The 18,021-nt window shown below is 45.7% G+C and overlaps 1 long non-coding RNA gene across 1 annotated transcript in view; it reads left to right on the top strand.

Moving 5' to 3' along the window:
* The window catches only part of LOC109296888, a 31,149-nt gene that overhangs the window by 7,652 nt on the left and 5,476 nt on the right, over positions 1-18,021 (top strand). The window contains exon 2 of the long non-coding RNA XR_002097090.1: positions 17,109-17,140. This is a non-coding gene — a long non-coding RNA (uncharacterized LOC109296888). The remainder of the gene's footprint in view (positions 1-17,108; positions 17,141-18,021) is intronic.

Genomic DNA, 18,021 nt, shown 5'->3' on the forward strand with positions numbered 1-18,021 from the left:
GGGTCCTCCTTCTTCCCCTTTTTGAAGATTGGAACCACGTTGGCCCTCTTCCAGTCCTCCGGCACCACATCAGAGCACCACGAATGCTCATAAAGCCGTGCCAGGGGTCCTGCAATGACCTCAGCCAATTCCTTTAGTACTCTAGGGTGGAGATCATCCGGACCAGCTGACTTGAATACATCCAGTCCCTCCAGAAGCTCCCTAACTAGTTCCTCACTAACCCTTGGCCCAGGTGTGCCTCCCCTGGGGCCCAAAGGGGGCCTTGCAGGGAGGTGGCTGTTCTGGTCCCTACTTAGGAAGATGGAGGCAAAGAAATCGTTAAACATGTTAGCTTTGTCGTCTGGTATGAATTGTCCCTCCCAAGCCATACCTCCCTTTCTCAATATTGGACTGTAGCTGTTCCCCAAACCCACTCATCCTCCCCTCTGCCCCAAGAAAACAGTGTCCATTAAAAAAAAATGGCATATGGGTGGGACTTGGAAGCAGCTCCAAAGATATATGTTTACTCTTCTTTAAAACAGTATTGGTTTTATACAGCATTATAGCCTTTAGTGGTAACAATGAAGCCCATTGTTTTGTACAATTGCAACAGAGAATTTGGCCCATATATTAAACCATAAGTGATGTGTTTCATGCAACCCAAACTGATTACACAGCACAATCAATCAATAACTTACATAACATTTATATAAATTTTTAGAACTCTCTCAAGGCAAGCAAGCCCAAAATGCAACCTCAAATAGTATCATCTGTAGATTGGATTGTAGCTTCTTGTGCTCATATCGAACTGGGCTATTTCTTGTAAGCAGTTGGTCTATGAAAACTGACAGGATTCAAACCTCAGGATGCTTGAACTTTCCATCGCTGAGTGCAAACGCCATTCTTCACAAGAATGGAGTAGGTAAACATAGCAGCAGAAAGTGCTCTAAGCTTATGACCAAGAGAACTGCAGTGCCCTGGGTTTATTTTTATAGGATCACTCAACTGTTTACAATGTTCTTTACATGAGAGAGAAGAAAGTAAAGTCCACAGCTTATGGTTTCAGGCATTACTGTGTGAAACAAGATATATCACTCTAAAGTGACATTTCAAGACCTTCAAAGTGCCAGAAAGAATTGATACATCACATGGGGACTAGTGAGTAATAAACTAAAACCAGGCCAAAAACAGCCATACATGTGACATTATTGCATAATGTTTCTAAGATAAAATGCACCCTGTTCACATATCAGCTCAGTATATATATGGACCACATTTAATTCCCAGTTTAAACCCTGACTGACAATAGAAATTAAGTAGAACTTGCATAGGCCTTGAGGTGATCCTCTGCATGAGCTAGATCCAAAGTTGATAGATGGAATATTTCTTTATAATTGGCCTGTCCAGAACCCCAGATCCAAAGAACAAATATTTGGGGTTGTTCAAACTTTGGTTGCAAATTGCAATGTGAGCCCATTTCCATTATTATTATTATTATACTGGCCTACTCTGGAGATTCAGAGTTTCTTTGTATCTTGCCTGGTTATTACACTCTCCCTCAAGGTCAACACTATTTCTATAAACTAATAAATCTAGAAGTGGGAGGCTGTTCAGTGGATTCACTTCACAAAGATATTTAGCATTTGGTATTTTCAATGAAAGCCCCTCTGAGTTAGGACCATGGAGTCTTACCACGCCCTCTAAAATGAAGAAAAAAGATACCCATTTGGCAGAGCATAACTTACAGAGACTAAACTACCTTGTCTTTGTCCTCCCCTCTCCTGCTCTCCACACCTCTACACTAGTCAAAGGCTGTTGCTAACACCCTCTGCCTCTCCCACTGCTCTAGCCACAATGCTGAATCCTTTCTTATGTTATGAAATTCAGATTCTCATGCTTCCTTTCAAATAGCCTATATAAATGTGGTCACTCCCTCATCTCTGGTGTATTTCTTTCCCACCCACCCATCCCTTTCTCTACAGAGCACCCAATCACCCACCTTGCTGCTTGCTCCTTGCACTAATCTTCTCTCATGTTCAGTGTGACATATTCATTCCTACATTTGTCTCTGCCCCCATGCCTAGGGTAGTCACCCATTTCTTGTCTACCAATCCCTTTCAAACCCTTTCTGCAAAGTCTTGGACTCCCCATTGACTTAGACTTGGGATTTCATTTATATCAACACATTTGGGTGTGCCATGTTAATAAATTAGGATGCTGGCATTTTATATACATTGGGAGTTTTCAGACATGCTCCGGGAGTCAGGAGACAGAGAGGAGGGGGACTTCAATTAGAGCAACTCCACATGACTGGCTGGAGTCTGACTGAGTCTGCTCTGATGTGTTGTAATTACAGCATGTCAGAGCAGCCTCTCTGCACGTGTGTAGGTGCCCACTAAGCTCTAATTTAAACAACTGCTCAGGGAATGGTCTATGCAAAACAAGCCCACTAATTCTCAGTCCTCTCATAATTATTGTTCAGCCTTTCATTTTGTCATATCTATAGATTTGATCATAAGTTCTGGAGGCAAGGATGGAGTGATGCAGCACTAGATAAATCCCATCAGAACCACTGAGCAGTTAAATAACCTGAAGAAGGGCACTTTGTGCCCAAAAGTTTGTCTAATATATCTTCCAACTGTGTAACTGGTTCAGTAGAAAATATTACCAAAAATAACCCTTGCTTCTCGCATATTCCTTGGGCCATCATGGCTACAACAACACTCCAAACCTACCACAACAGTTAAATAAGACCCGCTGCTTCCTACAGGTGCTTCACTTCCAGTCTGAAGCTTTATCATGTTTCCTGGGGTATAAGGACCTAGTTCTGTTCTTGGAGGTTTTGGACTGTTTCTTTTCTTAGTTTTCTTCTTAAGTTACATCTACAGGGACCAACAGAGCTTATTTAGTTGAGTCATTCTGTTTAACACTGTAAATCAAATCCTTGTCTTATCTACAGAAATGCAGCCCCAGTGCAATCAGTGATGGACTGAACCACTGCAGTAAAAAACAGTGCACCCCTTTGCTACTCAGGACTAGCTTTTCTAGCAGTTATGTAACCATGGACCTGCCTAGACACATCAGTCTCAGATCCAAAGTTCCTACTCAGGTCAGAAACTTGTAGCATTACATTTTGTGCTTGGCCTCATTTGCTTTAATCATCTCTAAGAATGCAAATGTGAACATGACAGCAAGTGTTTAACAAGACATGCAAACTCTGTCCTCATTAGTCTAAACAAGAAAGGAGAAGCAGCAGGTACATGCAGAGTGGCATTTCTTAACAACATGAACTTAACTTAAGCTTGGATAAAAGGAGCTTCAATTGGCAGGCAGCCCTCTGTACTCCAGGAGCCTTTTAAGGAAAAATCTCTAATCAGTTTTGTTGTCCTCCACTGGCCTCTTTCCAGTTTGTCCACATGTGAGGACCAAAACTGGACACAGTTCGTCAGCAGCAGTCTCACCAATGCTGAATAAGGTGGAAGAATCAATTCCTGTGACTTGCCTATGGCACTCCTGTTAATACAAGTATGCTATAAGCTTTTTTGCAACAGTATAATGTTATTTACTCCTATACATAAGAGTGCTTGATTGTAACCAAGTATCTTAACTGGGTCAGGTCTGTTTCTATGCAGTCATCATCTATCTATGACAGATCTGTGTTTAATGGAACTAAAGATTACATCATGAATCTTGCTAAGTGCATCATATTAACAGCAGCCTAATTTCTAAATTTAGGCTAATTGTCCAGTATATTGACTAAGAAATTAATTAACTAAATGGCCACGGAAAATGAAAGGACAAACATGAAGATTAACTCTTTGAAAGGCCCTGATCCCAGACTTGATGATTTTGAGGTTATACTGACCTAGTATACCACTGAAGTCACGTGCACTGGTGAATTAGGGCTCCTATAACCATGCAACGAGGAATGTGCTGTAAATCCAGTGCATCGGAGCAGACTTGATTAATTGAGTCTGCTGGAACATGGACATTAACACGCCAGTAGCTTGATGGGCCTACTGCAACAGCACCATGGGATGCATTCACCCTCAAGGCTGTGTTTGACACCCCTGTGATAGACATACCCTTTCAGATTTGTCTGTGAAATCTTATTGAGCATTGTAATAATGAAAGCTAGGAAGTGAATGGTTCTTTCATTCCCCTCAGCAAACTGAATTCATTCTTCCTTGATTTGCCCAGTAATAACTTTATTATTTTGTACCTCCTTCAGCAAAAGGAGCAAAATGGTAGCATACAGGGAAAAGTCTACTTTTAGGGCATTTATAAACATGCTGAAGAAGGGGGGGGGGGCACTTTAATAAGCGAGCCGCACTCATTAAAACTGCCTGAGCATCACATGTATTAAAATAAGTGCCCAAACATCACATGTATTAAACTAAAACGTGTTTGATGAGTTTTAGTTCAAAGTGTCCTACTGCCATTTTTCAGCACGGGGATGCTGATACATGTGACGCTTGAGCACTTTTAATGAGTGTGGGTCACTAATTAAAGCCCCTCCACCCCCACCACCTTCCAGAGCACATCTACAAATGCCCTAAAAGTGGACTTTTCCCTGTATGCTACCATTTCGCTCCTTTTACTGGAAGAGGCAGCAAAATCATAAAGTTATTACTGGGCAAAACAAGAAAGAATGGATTCAGTTTGCTGAGGGGGAATGAAAGGACCATTCAGTTCCTAGCTCTCACTACTACAATGCTCAATACGATTTCACAGAAAAATTGAAAGGGTATGTCTATCACAGGGGTGTCAAACATACAGCCTGCAGGCTGGATTCATCTCATGGCACTGCTGCAATAGGCCCACTGAGCTACCGGTTTGTCACCAATACTTGAAGTGTGGGGAGAGTGGCCCCAGTGGACAGAGTAAATGGCAGCTTGAGAGTAAGCAACAGCTGACACCCCCCAGTTGCCCTCCAGGCATTTTGTCCATCACTAATATGATTCTCCCAGCCACTGGGCCCACTGCTGCTGCCATGACCCATGCTGTGTCCCATTCTGAAGCTAAAGCTGACACAGATGTGAGCTCTGTGCCAGAGCTGGAGCTACTGTCCCGGTATGAATTGGCAGAAGACCAGCTTGGCTTAGTACAGAACTCTTTAATGAGCTAAAACACAAAAAGAAACCTTACAAGAAGTGAAAACTTGGACAAATGACAATGGAGGAGTATAACAGTATTCCTCAGGCATGCAGGCATGAAATCAGGAAGGCCAAAGCACAACTGGTGTTGCACCTAGCAAGGGACATGAAGGATAACAAGAAAGGTTTCTACAAGTAAGTCAGAAACAAAAGGAAGATCAGGGAAGGTGTGGGTCTCTTACTGAATGGAGGGAGGCAACCTAGTGACAGATGATGCAGAAAAAGCCTTTATTACTCAATGCCTTTTTAAACCTCAGTCTTCACTGGTAAGGTCAGCTCCCAGACTACTGCACCTCACAGCACAGTTTGGGAAGGAGGTGAGCAGCCAACAGTGGTGAAAGAAAAGGTTAGGAACTATTTAGAAAACCTGGACATGTACAAGTCCATGGGGCCAGACACAATGCACCCGAGGGAGCTGCGGGAGCTAACCAAGCTGCGCTAGCTACCCGAGCTGCGGGAGCTCTTGGAGCTGCACTAATTAAAGCACCTCCACCCCACCTTCCAGAGCATGTCTATAAACACTTCTAATTGCCATAATCTTTATTGTCATAATCCTGCCTCATAATCATCAATGAATTACTTCTCATAACACTTCTTTAAGGTAGGAAGCATCTATTATCTCAGCTATATAGATAGATATAAGATGGGGAACTGAGACACACAGAGACTAGGGCTATGCCTGCATTGCAGTGGCAGACAGCTTTCTCATCATTAAGGCAATAAGCCCTGCCTACCCAGTCTCCCTCTGAGCACCACAACCCTGGAAATTAGGCAGTAAGAATACTGTGGGGTGCCCCAAGCTCCTGCTTTTGAGGAAATAGGAATCCCAGGTCTTAAGCATGGTGCCAGGGACAAGTTGGCATGGTATAGAGAGTGACTCACCTAAGGTCACAGCAGAGTTCTGTGGCAGAGAAGGTTCACCCCTAGAAATAACAGGACAAGCATAGATCTGGTGTAGCTAAGTGGGGCTCTGACATCAGTGGAATAAAAACTGCTTCAATTAAGTCTGAAATGAACTGAGTGGGTCAGGATTTATTTTACCTCCTCTTATTATTAACACTGGCAATGACACTGTTTGTAAACAGGATAATTACTATGACCGTAAACATTATGCTGTACTATAGGCACTAATGTAGCTATTTTCTTAAAGGAATTTGGTTCCTGATTGTTATTCCTTACACTTTCTCTTTTTCCTTTTCTGCTTTACAATTTAACTGCCATTTATTCATTACATTTCTCTCCTCAGAGCAACCAATGGTTCTCCCATGAATAATGCTCTCAGAGAAAACTCTCTAAGGTTTAGGAGTACAAGCCTGCCCTAATCTTGCCACAACTGCCTCTCCATATTACAAGGAGATAAAACTCCAGTCACTGCTTTTAGAAAAGCTCATGAACCCTCAGAGGTTGAAGACAAACCTTTGTATTAAGCCATTAAAATAACCAGCCACTTCCAACTGTGTGTTGTTTGGCTTGCAGCTGTCATAATCAGTCTGATGCATGAAGCTTCCTGAATTAACAGAGCTCCTTCCAAGGATACCAGTCTCCTTAGGAACAAGTGCAGACAGCAGAAGCTGTTCCATGTAGTGGTGCACCCCCTGGTATATGCACACAGGGTAGCTTTTGCTAAACAAGAATTAAGGTCACATTTCTTTAGATTAAGAGCACCTGTCCCAGTAGAGTATGATTATATGGTTGCACTTTCCATTCTAGGCCTCCATTCTACAGGCACTAATCTAGAGAATAAGCTTTTGTACAGTACTATAGCTTTAGATTCCTCACAAGACTATTGGGATCTGAATGCAGATTCCCCAGCCAAACAGCATGACTCAGACCCACCTCTCTGTGTTAGTGTAGTTTCAGCTCATCCTAGAATGATTATCAGAGGCATGTGAAGAATTTCATATGGAGGAAGAAAGAAAAAGCATGGATACCATTCAGTTTAGAGAGGAGGTGAATGAGAAGGGACTGGAGCAATGTTACAACCATTATCTTTTTCCCCCTTGTGGAACAAACAGATGCCAAGTGTCAAATTCAAAATCTCTGGGCCCCATTTACAATTGCCCTGCAGTCCCCTTGCAGCAGCCACAAAGCATCAGCCTAGATACTCTGGTGAATTCAATGTATACAGGGCCCCCCAGTGCAAAAGGCATTTCAAGCTTCAAGGATATGCTGGGGACCAGCAGAGAGCTATCTGAGCAGTGGCCAGGGTGTCTCTATACCCCATGCAGAAGGATCTGAGGGCCAAGTTAACTACAGCACAAATTGCAGCAGCTCCCAAGGTTTCTCCGTCTTCTGTCCTGAACTGCCCCCCACCCTCCCCTCAAACTGCCTGAACTGGGTTGATGTGTGATGTTGACCTAAATATCTGAGAAGCCAGCTAAATCCTCCTCCAGAACTCTCTTAGCCTACCTAGAGGGCTGCCTAACTTCAAGGGCTTTGAGGAAAGCACAATACCTTGGAAGTCCCTCTCCAACCTTATTCTATACCATAATAGTGGTTATCCAACAGTATAGTCAGTCCCCGTTGCCTCAAGCAGAAACAAATCATAACAGAAGAAAAATAATGAAGTCAACAGCTATTAAAAATAGGCACCTCCTCTAGACTTAACTGTGATAAAAAAAAAAACTACTAGGTGAGCAATCAGCTTAGGTTGCCTTGTATGGAAATACACATTACCTATGCTGTGGCATAAAGAGTCCCTCTTCCTCTTAACCATCTCCATGTATATCCTTCAGAAGCTCAGGCTCCACAGCTCCCCCTCTTAAGACATCAGGACAACTCCAAGAAAATGGCAATGATTGTCAGCATCAGTTTCCCCTGAACACTGCCACTGAGTGGTACCCAGTTGGAGGGAGAAACCCCTCTTCAACACCATTCTGCAGAACATGTTCAAGACCTGGGGAAAATGTGGCATGTAACTTGTATTCTGTAATGTATGCAAGTCACACATCAACCCAGTTACATTCCCCCTGTTTAGGCCAGTAGCCAGTGCCGTAGCCACTAAGTTTGGCACCTGAGGCAAAGCCCACAGTGGCATCCCACCCTCATCCCGTGCACAGATCCGGGGGCTGCATGCCCCACCATGCTTGTCTGGGAGTGCACAAAGTGGCAAGAGCTGCCCTTCCCCCATCCCCATGCCCCCCCCAAATGATCCGCTTGCAACTCTGTCCCACACCCTGCCCCAGCTGGTGGGCAGCGCCTGTTGGCACCCCTTCACTTCGACACCCAGGGCGGTCACCCTACTCACCGCCCCCTCCCCCGGCTATGGCACTGCCAGTAGCTGAACTTTTTCAATACCACTCTGAGCTAGGAGGCAGCCAGCAACTTTGGAAGTCATGTTATTCACTGTGTTCATGCACATTTAGGATTTGTTGTTGTTCTATAGCGATATGCAGGGCAGTATCTCAGGAAGCACTGGTAAGGGGCATAGTCTGCATTTCCTTCTGAGAAGCTTGCCAGAAAGGGGAAAATGCTTAGTAGACTGACAAGGCTTAACCACAACCTCAGTCTTGCTGACCAAATGTTTTTGGTCTGTGAAATGTTGTTGAGCATGCTAATCAGTGCGCACACACCCCACACCAAGAGTCAAAGTCTCTTTATTCTGGGTGGGTCCTGCTGGGGTATATGCATCATAAAGATGCTAGATGCCCCATATTTCTCTTTAGCACCTCGAAAATGACTCCCAGAATTCAGCCCTTATTGGCTGAGAAGGCAAACACCTCTGTATTCTTCAGTGCAAAGAACAGATTTAGCTTCACAACATATCAGAGACATGTATGCCTTTTCCTTCCAGCAGGAAATCAGCTGGAATTCATGCACCTGCCTTTCCTTTTTCTAAGGCATGTCGACTGACAACATGGGGGGGAGTCTCCAAAGCCACCCAGCGTCAAGCCCAAGCTTCTCCAGTTCCTTTGCTCTTATCGCTTCCAGGTCACTGTCACATTGTAATTTTCACCTCTCACAGTTGTCCTGACCTCTAACATATTAGCCCAGAAGTGTTTTTATTGCTTCAGCAAAAACCAGAATGGACCAAATGGTATTCTCCACTACAGCATTCCATTCCCTTGCAAGCCAGCTCCAAATACATACACATACACCCCACACTAATACTCGGCATCTCTCTTTCATCTTCATATCCTGCACTTGACTTCCCACCCTTTCCAGACCACATTCTAAACTAATCAAGACGTTCTCCGTGCAGAGACACCACATCCACATCTAACACTCTCAATCTATGCCTCCTCTTATTCTCCCATCTGTACAGTGACTCTTCTGTTTCTCATACCTTCAAAGAAATCATGTTGCTGCTATTTGCATAGCCTGAAGAAATTCAATTCCTTTCGGGTTTCACCAGCCACGTGTTTGTTTTGCTAGCAGTGTGTTGACAGAGCACCAAGTTGTTTTTCTTTTCCCCCAAAGAAAAGGTCTTTTTGGAAGGAAATGCAGCTAATCAAGGAATTTTTGTTTTTGTGAGGACGCTGACTACTTTGCTATGATCCTTTGCACCCCTTCTTATTTATTCTCCATTTCTACATAACCAATAGAAGAGCATTCTCCCTTTTCATAACCATAATTAGCATTTAAAGATAATAAATTTGCTTTCAGAGACAAGGCTAACTCCTTGTGCTTCTCTAGCACGTCCCACTTAAGAATCACAGCTCATTTTACAAACATCAGTTTTTCAGTCCAAGTGAAAAATAGCACCCAAAAGGGAATATTTTCAAAACTTTGCCCAGTCCCACAAAGCAAGCAAGAATGCTCCCACCATTAGGTCTGAAGGCAGCAGGCCTGTTGGCTGGAACTCACAAATGGGATTCAGTGTGTGCTTCTGTGCTGTTCTCCTTAAAGACATAGCACACAACTTGCTGCTCGGGGCTCTGTGCTGTTATTGTGCTCTCCCAGATCAGCACTGCCCCAGGGTTTAAGACATCTCCCAGGCACACAGCTTGTGGTACTTTATTAAATCTGACTTGGCAGTCTCTGGGTGCCTGCGGGCAGCGGGACTTCCCAGAACCATCCCATCACTTCATTCTACCAGCCCGTCCTTGACACATCTTTCCTAATCCCTGGCTCACCCAGCATATAGTCCTGCTTTATGAGGGGTTTATGAGAGATCCATCAAGTTCCAGCGGCCACGACTGGGACTTTTCACCTCCCATTTATGCTGTTCTGGCCCTTTCAGCCAGTATGCTGGTATTTGGAGTATGGGTCTATTTTCCTACTGCCTAGTCCTGACCCTGGCACAGACTTACTGTGAAACCTTGAACAAACCACCTCACCATTCTTTGTGTCAATTCCCCCATGTGTAAAAAGGAAGGAAGGTAGCTGTAAAGTGGGCCCTACTCAGTTTGGATTTGGACTTGGCCCGAATCAAGGACAGTGATTCAGTCCGTTGATTCAGATCACTGTCCCCAATTCGATTTGGCCAAATCTGAAGATTTAATGCTGATTCAGAAAAGCAGCAATTCAGACATAGACACAGCTTTAAATGGTTTTTTCTACATACCTTGAGGTAGCAGGCACGGCTCGTGGATGCTGCGATGCTGGGGTGCATGGAGCGTCCCACAGGAATTTGGTGGGGCCCTCCATGTGCTTGGCAGTGAACCCAGAAGTGGACCAGAAGCACTTCCGGGTCCCCCAGGAAGTGCACTGGGGTGTCCCCCCATGCCTCCCCGGCTGCAGGGGGACCCTGGTTGGCCCCCCAGACCCAGGAGGCACCAGTCACTGAGCTGGGAGGGAGGATGGGGGGAACCCCTGTGCACTCCCCGATGGACTAGGATGTGCTTCTGGTCACTTGCGGGTCTGCTGCCGAGTGTGATGGGAAGCCCCCTGCGCTCCTGTGGGATGCTCCATGCACCCCAGCACTACAGCATTCATGAGCCTCTGCTACCTAGACGTATGCAGAAAAAACATTTAAAGCTGTGTCTATGTCTGAATCTCCAAATCTTTCCAAATCTCCCCAAATCAATTTGGAGGGTTCTGATTCTATTTGGAGAGATTAAAGGGTCTTCTGATTCAATTGGATTTGGAGATTTGGCCACTGAATCAGGCCAAATCTCTGCCAAATCGAATCAGAGACTGAAGCTTTGCACAGCCCTAGTAGCTACTCACTATTAAAACATGTTAAGATCTACAGCACTTTTCAGATGAAGAGCAGCTAATTATCATCTGCTTCATCCATGCTTGACTTCTTGACTTCCTGCCTTTATTCATACTGCCCTGTACATCTGGAACTGCTCTGCAATTAATATTTACTAATCTCCTTCCCTCTCTTCCTAAGAACACTTGAAAATCTAACTGATGTGTGATGATTTCCAGCTACTAATATTTGCATGATTGTATTAGTTATATTATTACTTGAGTTTGAGGCCACGTGTAGAGTGGTGCCATCCACATGCATAAGTCAAAGACTGCCCTAGCCTAGAAGACCTTCCAATCTAGAAGCTGAAGTTACATATTACACTTATACCATACTAAAGGCACTCAAAATGTGAGCATCTGCCTGTTAAAGCTCATTAATTTGCACTAAGTGCCTTCTGAGCATCCTAAAGTTACACCACTTCCAGCAAATATTAACTCTGGGTGATGCTACCTAGCTCATGTTAAGATAACTTTAGTCTGGCCCATAGAGATAAAATGGACAATTTTCACTCCTCCAGCATCAGGATGCACCACTCCCAGTATTTCACTTACCAGGGATAGAGCCCAGGTGTCCCTCCCTCCCTTTCCCCTAAGCAGCGATAGAGCCCAGGTGTCCTGTCTCCTGGCCATCCCCTGTTCACCAGCCCTCTAGTAACAACTCAGAGCTATGGAGGTGAGAAATGGTATTAACTCTTAACATGAGACTGCTCACAGCACATTCTAACTTTAACTCTGCTTAACATTCCACAGATTTAGTATGGTCTAAGTGTAACAAGTAACATCACGCTAAAATGCCAAGAGTGGGTGGAAAGAGGCATTTTACACACAGATGAACTGACTTCCTCAAACTCACTCAAGAAGTCTATAGCAGAGTTGCAAAGTGAACCAAAAACTCAAGAATCCGAGGGCACCTATACACATGCTGGATGGCTGCCAATTAGCATGCATCAGAGCAGACTTGATTAATTGAATCTGTTGGAGCTTCCATGTCATGTCTATTCAGTGTTTCTGAGCTTCAAAATGGCAGTGGGCAGGCAAGTTTCTTTGGGTAGATGTGATACCTTTTTGTGACTACCGGGTCTCGAACATCTGGTGATGTGCGGCCTTGGTCTGAGTGGCCGGTGATGTGCACTCTGCAGTCTCCAGTAAACTGTCGAGTAGGTGTTTGTTCTCCAAGTGGCCGCCCCCAATCTCGCCTGCCATGACTTTGAATGTTTCCCCAGTGGTGGGGTGACTACTCGGGGCTCCTCTGCAGTGTGAGATCTGTCCAGCAGTCACCTGCAGGGCTCCACGTCCCCTACACTTTGACCTTATGCCACCTTGATGGGTCACAGGGCCTTCCTGGCCACACTCCCACTCTTGTTGAATTGTGGCGGCCTTGCTAGCCTCACTCACGTCCAGGGCACAGGCTCCAGAGGCAGATTCGATCAGTTGGCCTAGGGTTACTTGCAGCCTGTAATCCCCCAACCTCGAAACCCCTTCCTTCCAAGGTATGACTCCTGGCTAGGGCTTTAAACAAAAAGGCAAAACTCCTAAAAGCTCTGCAGCAGCTATCTCAGCTGCGTCGCCTACTTCTACCTCTCAACCCCTCCAAATGGGGAAACACAAAGGAAAACACAAAATAACAATCTACCCTGTTGTGAGGGATTAGTGCAGCCCCTCCCTAGACCCTACGTTGGGGTGCTAGGTGCCTTACTCCCTAAACCTTTCCAAGGTATGACCCCTACACGAGACCAGATACTCGTGGCCCCTCGCTCAGGTCGTCGCTCCTTCTTTATCCGGCTCTTACCAGGATATGGCCCCCTCCTCTTCTCCCTCTTCAGTGGCATCACTATTTAGGTGCCTTGCAGTCCCTCCGTGTACGCCCGATTGCTCCTCACCCCCAGGTGTCCCTTCACAGGTCTTCACGCTGCTCCTGCTTGATGCCTCTCGGAGGGGAAGTTTCCTCCGCCTCCCAAATGTCTCTGATGTTCCCTCCGGTGTCGATCGGCATGTCCACCTCTCTGTTCCCTCCGCTATTACTGCCTCTGCCAGCTGCCAGAGCTTCCTCCGGCTCATCCTTCGCTCTGACAAGCTGTTCCTCGCAGTTGCCACCGTGGTTGGCACCAGGAGCCTCCTCTGGCTCCTCACTTGCCCAGACAGGCTGTCCCCTTGTCTCCCTGAGGGACTCCCAAGCAGCACTCTGTGGTGGTGTCCTCCTCGGGTCTGCTCCCTCTCCCCCTCTTCACTGGTGTTTTGTTTTATTCCCACCAGCCGGTGATTGCCAATGACGTCACTGGCTGGCCTTAGCTGTATGAAGACGCGGCTGAAGAGCTGCACGGTTTTCTTTCCTTGCTCCAGCTGTGCCGCAGTTCCTGTTGTGGGTAAGTAGTTTCTTTGGTTTATTTTTATGTTTATTTTCTTTTCTTCGTGGGGCTTTCGTTCCCCGGTTTACCCCTTTTTGGTTCGGGGTCCTTCCTCCCACTCTCTCCAGGGACACTTCTATAAGACCAACCGAGTAGCTGGAAAAAAATTCTTTGCAAGCTTTTGGGCACAAGCATGGTAGATCCGTGGTGTTGCACCACTCCTGGAGCAGTGGCAGCAGGGCTCAGGGTGCAAGGTCCAGCATGCATCAGCGGCCACCTCCTCCCCACACACAGATCAGGGGGCAAGTGCAGCAGCAGGAACGCAGCAGCAGGGGGCACAGCAGGGCACAGAGGGGGATCATCCCACTCACCTAACATGGTCCCAGTGGCAAGGGGCACAGTTCAAACCAGCAGCGGGACACCTGTGGCGTTGTGCTGTGCCCAGAGCAGCTGCAGCTCTCTATCTCAGGGGGGGCTGAGTACATGCATGAATTGCAATCAACTGGTTGGTGACTACTGCCTTAAACCAACACGGCTACAAACAAAAACCCTGCAAAATAGCAGTGGGGGCACTTGAACTAAAGCTTATCAAAAGAGCCTTAGTTAAAGTGCCCCTGCTGCTATTTTGGAGCACAGGACACTGAATACATGTGATGCTGCAGGCACTTTAATTAAAGCTGCTCTAATTAAAGCACCTCCCCACTCCACCCGAGAGCACATGCATAGATGCCCTTAGTCTAGAGCCTTAACCAAAAGGTTATCCTTTCCTTCAGTGTGTTTACATTGCTTCTATGGCCTGAGCTGTACTGTCTTCTCTAATGCCCTTAGACTTTACTACAGGAGCTGGTCAGGCACAGTTTGTGTTATGATGTAAAAAGGGTAATTTTCTCCCATTTTATATTCCACAAATCACACTATCAAATGTTGTACACAATTGCAGCATTCCCACGGCCATCAGCCCCTCTCAGAAATATCAGAGGCCCGCTTCTGTAGCAGTGACAGCTTCAGGTCTTTCTGGTTTAGTGTCACCTCCTCCTGCACCAAATCATTTCAGCTTCCATAATAGTAACCCCACTGTAGGAAGCAACCCACTTTAAGCTCTGCAAAGGAACAAATGGTGTAGAACTGATCAGGAGACTGACCCAAGCTGCACAATTTCAATCCAATCTACAACTTTTCCTCTCCTGGGAGAAGAAAGCCAGAGATTTGCTCTGTTATTAAGAGAAAAGAACCAAACACAAAGATTGGGTCTAGGCTCCAAAGTACTGGTACCCAGGGTTTGGAGCCCATCTCCTAGGGCTAGGGACAGACATTACACATAAACCAGTTTAAGTGATCAGAAACTGGCTTAAACCTGTAACAGAACATAAGTTCAGTGCATATAAACCAGTTTCAAAATGGCTGAAACTGGTTTAAGATAAACCTGGTTGAATGTAGTATCAGACTTAACGGATTTGGGTCAAACTGGTTTATGCAATGTCTGTTCCATACCCCTTCCTGGTTCAAGTTAAATCAGAGTCCCTCAGCATCCAAGATGCTTTGCAGTCTTGGGTGGGGCTCTCTGCTCCAGAGCAGGGCTGGCCCCTCCCTCTGCTCCCTAGCCAGAGCTCCAGCAGAGACTGCAGGCATAGAAGGGTCTGCCTGGCTTCCCCTTGTCCCACCCTCTACTTGATGATCACTGCTTAAGCAGGGGTCCCCCTATCCCTTCCTCCCATCTCCCACAGCCCCACATACCCTAGGCACATGGTACGCAAGCTAATGTGCGTCTCCAATTTCACTGGGTCAGACAGACAGAGGAATGTCCACTTAGGGCTTTTTGGAGCTATTCAACAGGTCAGCTGGTAATGTCCCTAGGTTCCTTCCTTGGAAAAAACTATTTAAGAAGAGTTTGAACTAATCAGAGAGGCTCTTGTTTTGTTGATGGGCTGATAAACTCTGTGTTATTAGCCCCCTGCTGGCTCCCTCACAGCAGACAGTATGAAGAAGCAGGGAAATGGAGATTGAAAAGCTCAGTATCATCAACAAATGCATGCACTGCACACACACACCCCTTTGCCTCATAATGCTAGCCAAGGGCTGGGTTCTGGCAACACTCCCACCCCTTGAACAGCATGCGGGGAAAAGGCTGGGACAGTGTTGGTTAGGGTGGGGGTTTAAAGTCCTCCCTAATAGGAGCATCCTGCCAGGGCTCAGTACTGAAAAAAGGAAGGAAGAGTTGCTGTAGCGCCCCCTGGCTTCTAGCCTGAGCCACAGTAGGCACGTGCCTGCATTTCCTCAGTCCAGAGGGAATGTCTGTGCAGTTGCAAACCGATTCAACCTAGGCAGGTTAGACTAACCTGCAAAGACTGAATCAATTCAGGCTTTTTAAACGTCTATCCCTAGCCTAGTTGTCATAGCCTTCATCATGATGGCTTCCCCACCTTGCCTCTTGCCCTAGGTAAATCCCACTGGCTGCTGGAAAAAGCCCAGTTATAAATGGGTTAGGGGTTTTGTAATTTATATCACTGGTTTTCTTTCCTTCCCCTGGTTCAGGTTAACACTTTCTCAATGCCACCTCCCCACAGAAAGAGAGAAAGGAGAAAAAAATGAGTTGTGAAGTAAGTGTAGCTCAGTCAGGCATAGCAGATTCCCTAGGAGAAAACTCTAAAAGGAAATGCAAGTTCCTTCTGCAGCAGCTTAAGTGGAGAGAAGACAGAGAGTTCAAACACTTCAAGGTGTTTACCTCTGCAATGTTTGAAGTGCTACAGCTTCTCCAGTGGAGAAAAGCTGTGCACAGTTCCTTTAACCAGAGCCAGCAAAGCAGCATTTGCTCCATATTGCCACAGGGAGAAAAGCCAATCTAAAAGCATCCTTTAAAATTTGCCTGTGCTCAGCAGATTGACACCATTGTTCAGAGCAGTAGCATGCAGCTTTGAAGCACTACAGGGCCTTTACATTGCTGAATGGGCTTACGGAGAGATGCCATGTAATTGCAGCAAGGTGTTCTGATGCTGCATTACCTTGACTTGCTATCACTGTTTGCTGATGCAGTATAACAACAAGGATATCACAGTGTTGGGGAGCCAGGCTAGGACTATTTGTGTCCCCCTGAAACTCAATTCTAAATAACTCTTCTCCATCCTTGTTCCCTTTCTGGATGCAAGGACAAGAGAAGAAAAGGTGAAAACTATGCAAGGCTTCAATGCATTTGCACTGCCATCCCTAGACTGCAGGGTCTGATGGTCTGCTCCTAGCACCTGGCAGAGTAAGAACACCTCTGTTCGTATAAACTGATACCCTGATGACTGCATTAAGGGACTGAACGGACACAGAATGAAAGTGGCTGATTTAGACTTAGCCTGCTATTTGCAGCCCGGTGCTCTTTGGAAGCTGAGAGGATCAAAACTAAGGGTAGCAAAGTTTGGTCATCCCATGAGATGTTTCACTGTTTTGAACATTTTCCTAATTCTGAAGCAAGATAAAAAAGTGAAATCTCAATTTTTTTCAGAAACTGGAAGTTTCCAAAACAGTGTGAATCAGGTCAGTATACATCCCAGAATAACAGAAATCCAGGCTTGGACTGGCCCTCAAGAGCTCATCTAGACTGACGCCCTTCCCTGAGGCAGAATCATGGTTACTTAGAACATTTAGAATGCCGACAAGTTTAGTTCCAGGTTTGATCTTTGTTAATAACAATTACATTTTCAAATAACAAAATGGAGATTGCACCCAAGACTGCTAAAGGAACTGTCAGTCACCATAGCGTGGCCACTGGCAAGGATAGTTGAGAATTCGTGGCACTCAGGCAAAGTACCTGAAGATTGGAAGAGGGCCAATGGGGTGCCTATCTTCAAGAAAGGGAGGAAGGAAGATCCAGGAAACTACAGGCCAATCAGCTTCACTTCAATCCCTGGAAAGATCTTGGAAAAAATTATCAAAGGAACCATTATCGATAGGCTAACAGAAGGCAACGTTCTGATGGATAGCCAGCATGGGTTTGTTGAAGGCAGGTCTTGCCTGACCAATCTCATTTCCTTCTATGACTAGGTGGTACATCACCTGGACAAAGAAGAAGAAGTTGATATCATATATTTGGACTTTAAAAAAGCCTTTGACCTGGTGTCCCATGATTTCCACACTTATAGGCTTAGCAGTGCTACACTCACTAGCACCATGACCAAAAGAGACTTGGGAGTCGTGGTTGACCACAGGATAAACACAAGCCACCAATGCAATACCACAGCCAGCAAAGCAAACAAAAGTCTGGCTTGCATCTACCGATGCATCTCAAACAAGACCCAGGAAATCAGCTTCCCACTGTACTTGGCCTTGGTGAAGCTGCAGCTGGAGTACTGCATCCAATTATGGGCTCCACAATTCAGAAAGGATGTGGAGAAGCTTGAAAGAGTCCAGAGTAGAGC

The sequence above is a fragment of the Gavialis gangeticus genome, unplaced genomic scaffold, assembly GCF_001723915.1.
Source record: "Gavialis gangeticus isolate Ggan-Ray unplaced genomic scaffold, GavGan_comp1, whole genome shotgun sequence".
In the NCBI taxonomy this organism is placed as follows: domain Eukaryota; kingdom Metazoa; phylum Chordata; order Crocodylia; family Gavialidae; genus Gavialis; species Gavialis gangeticus.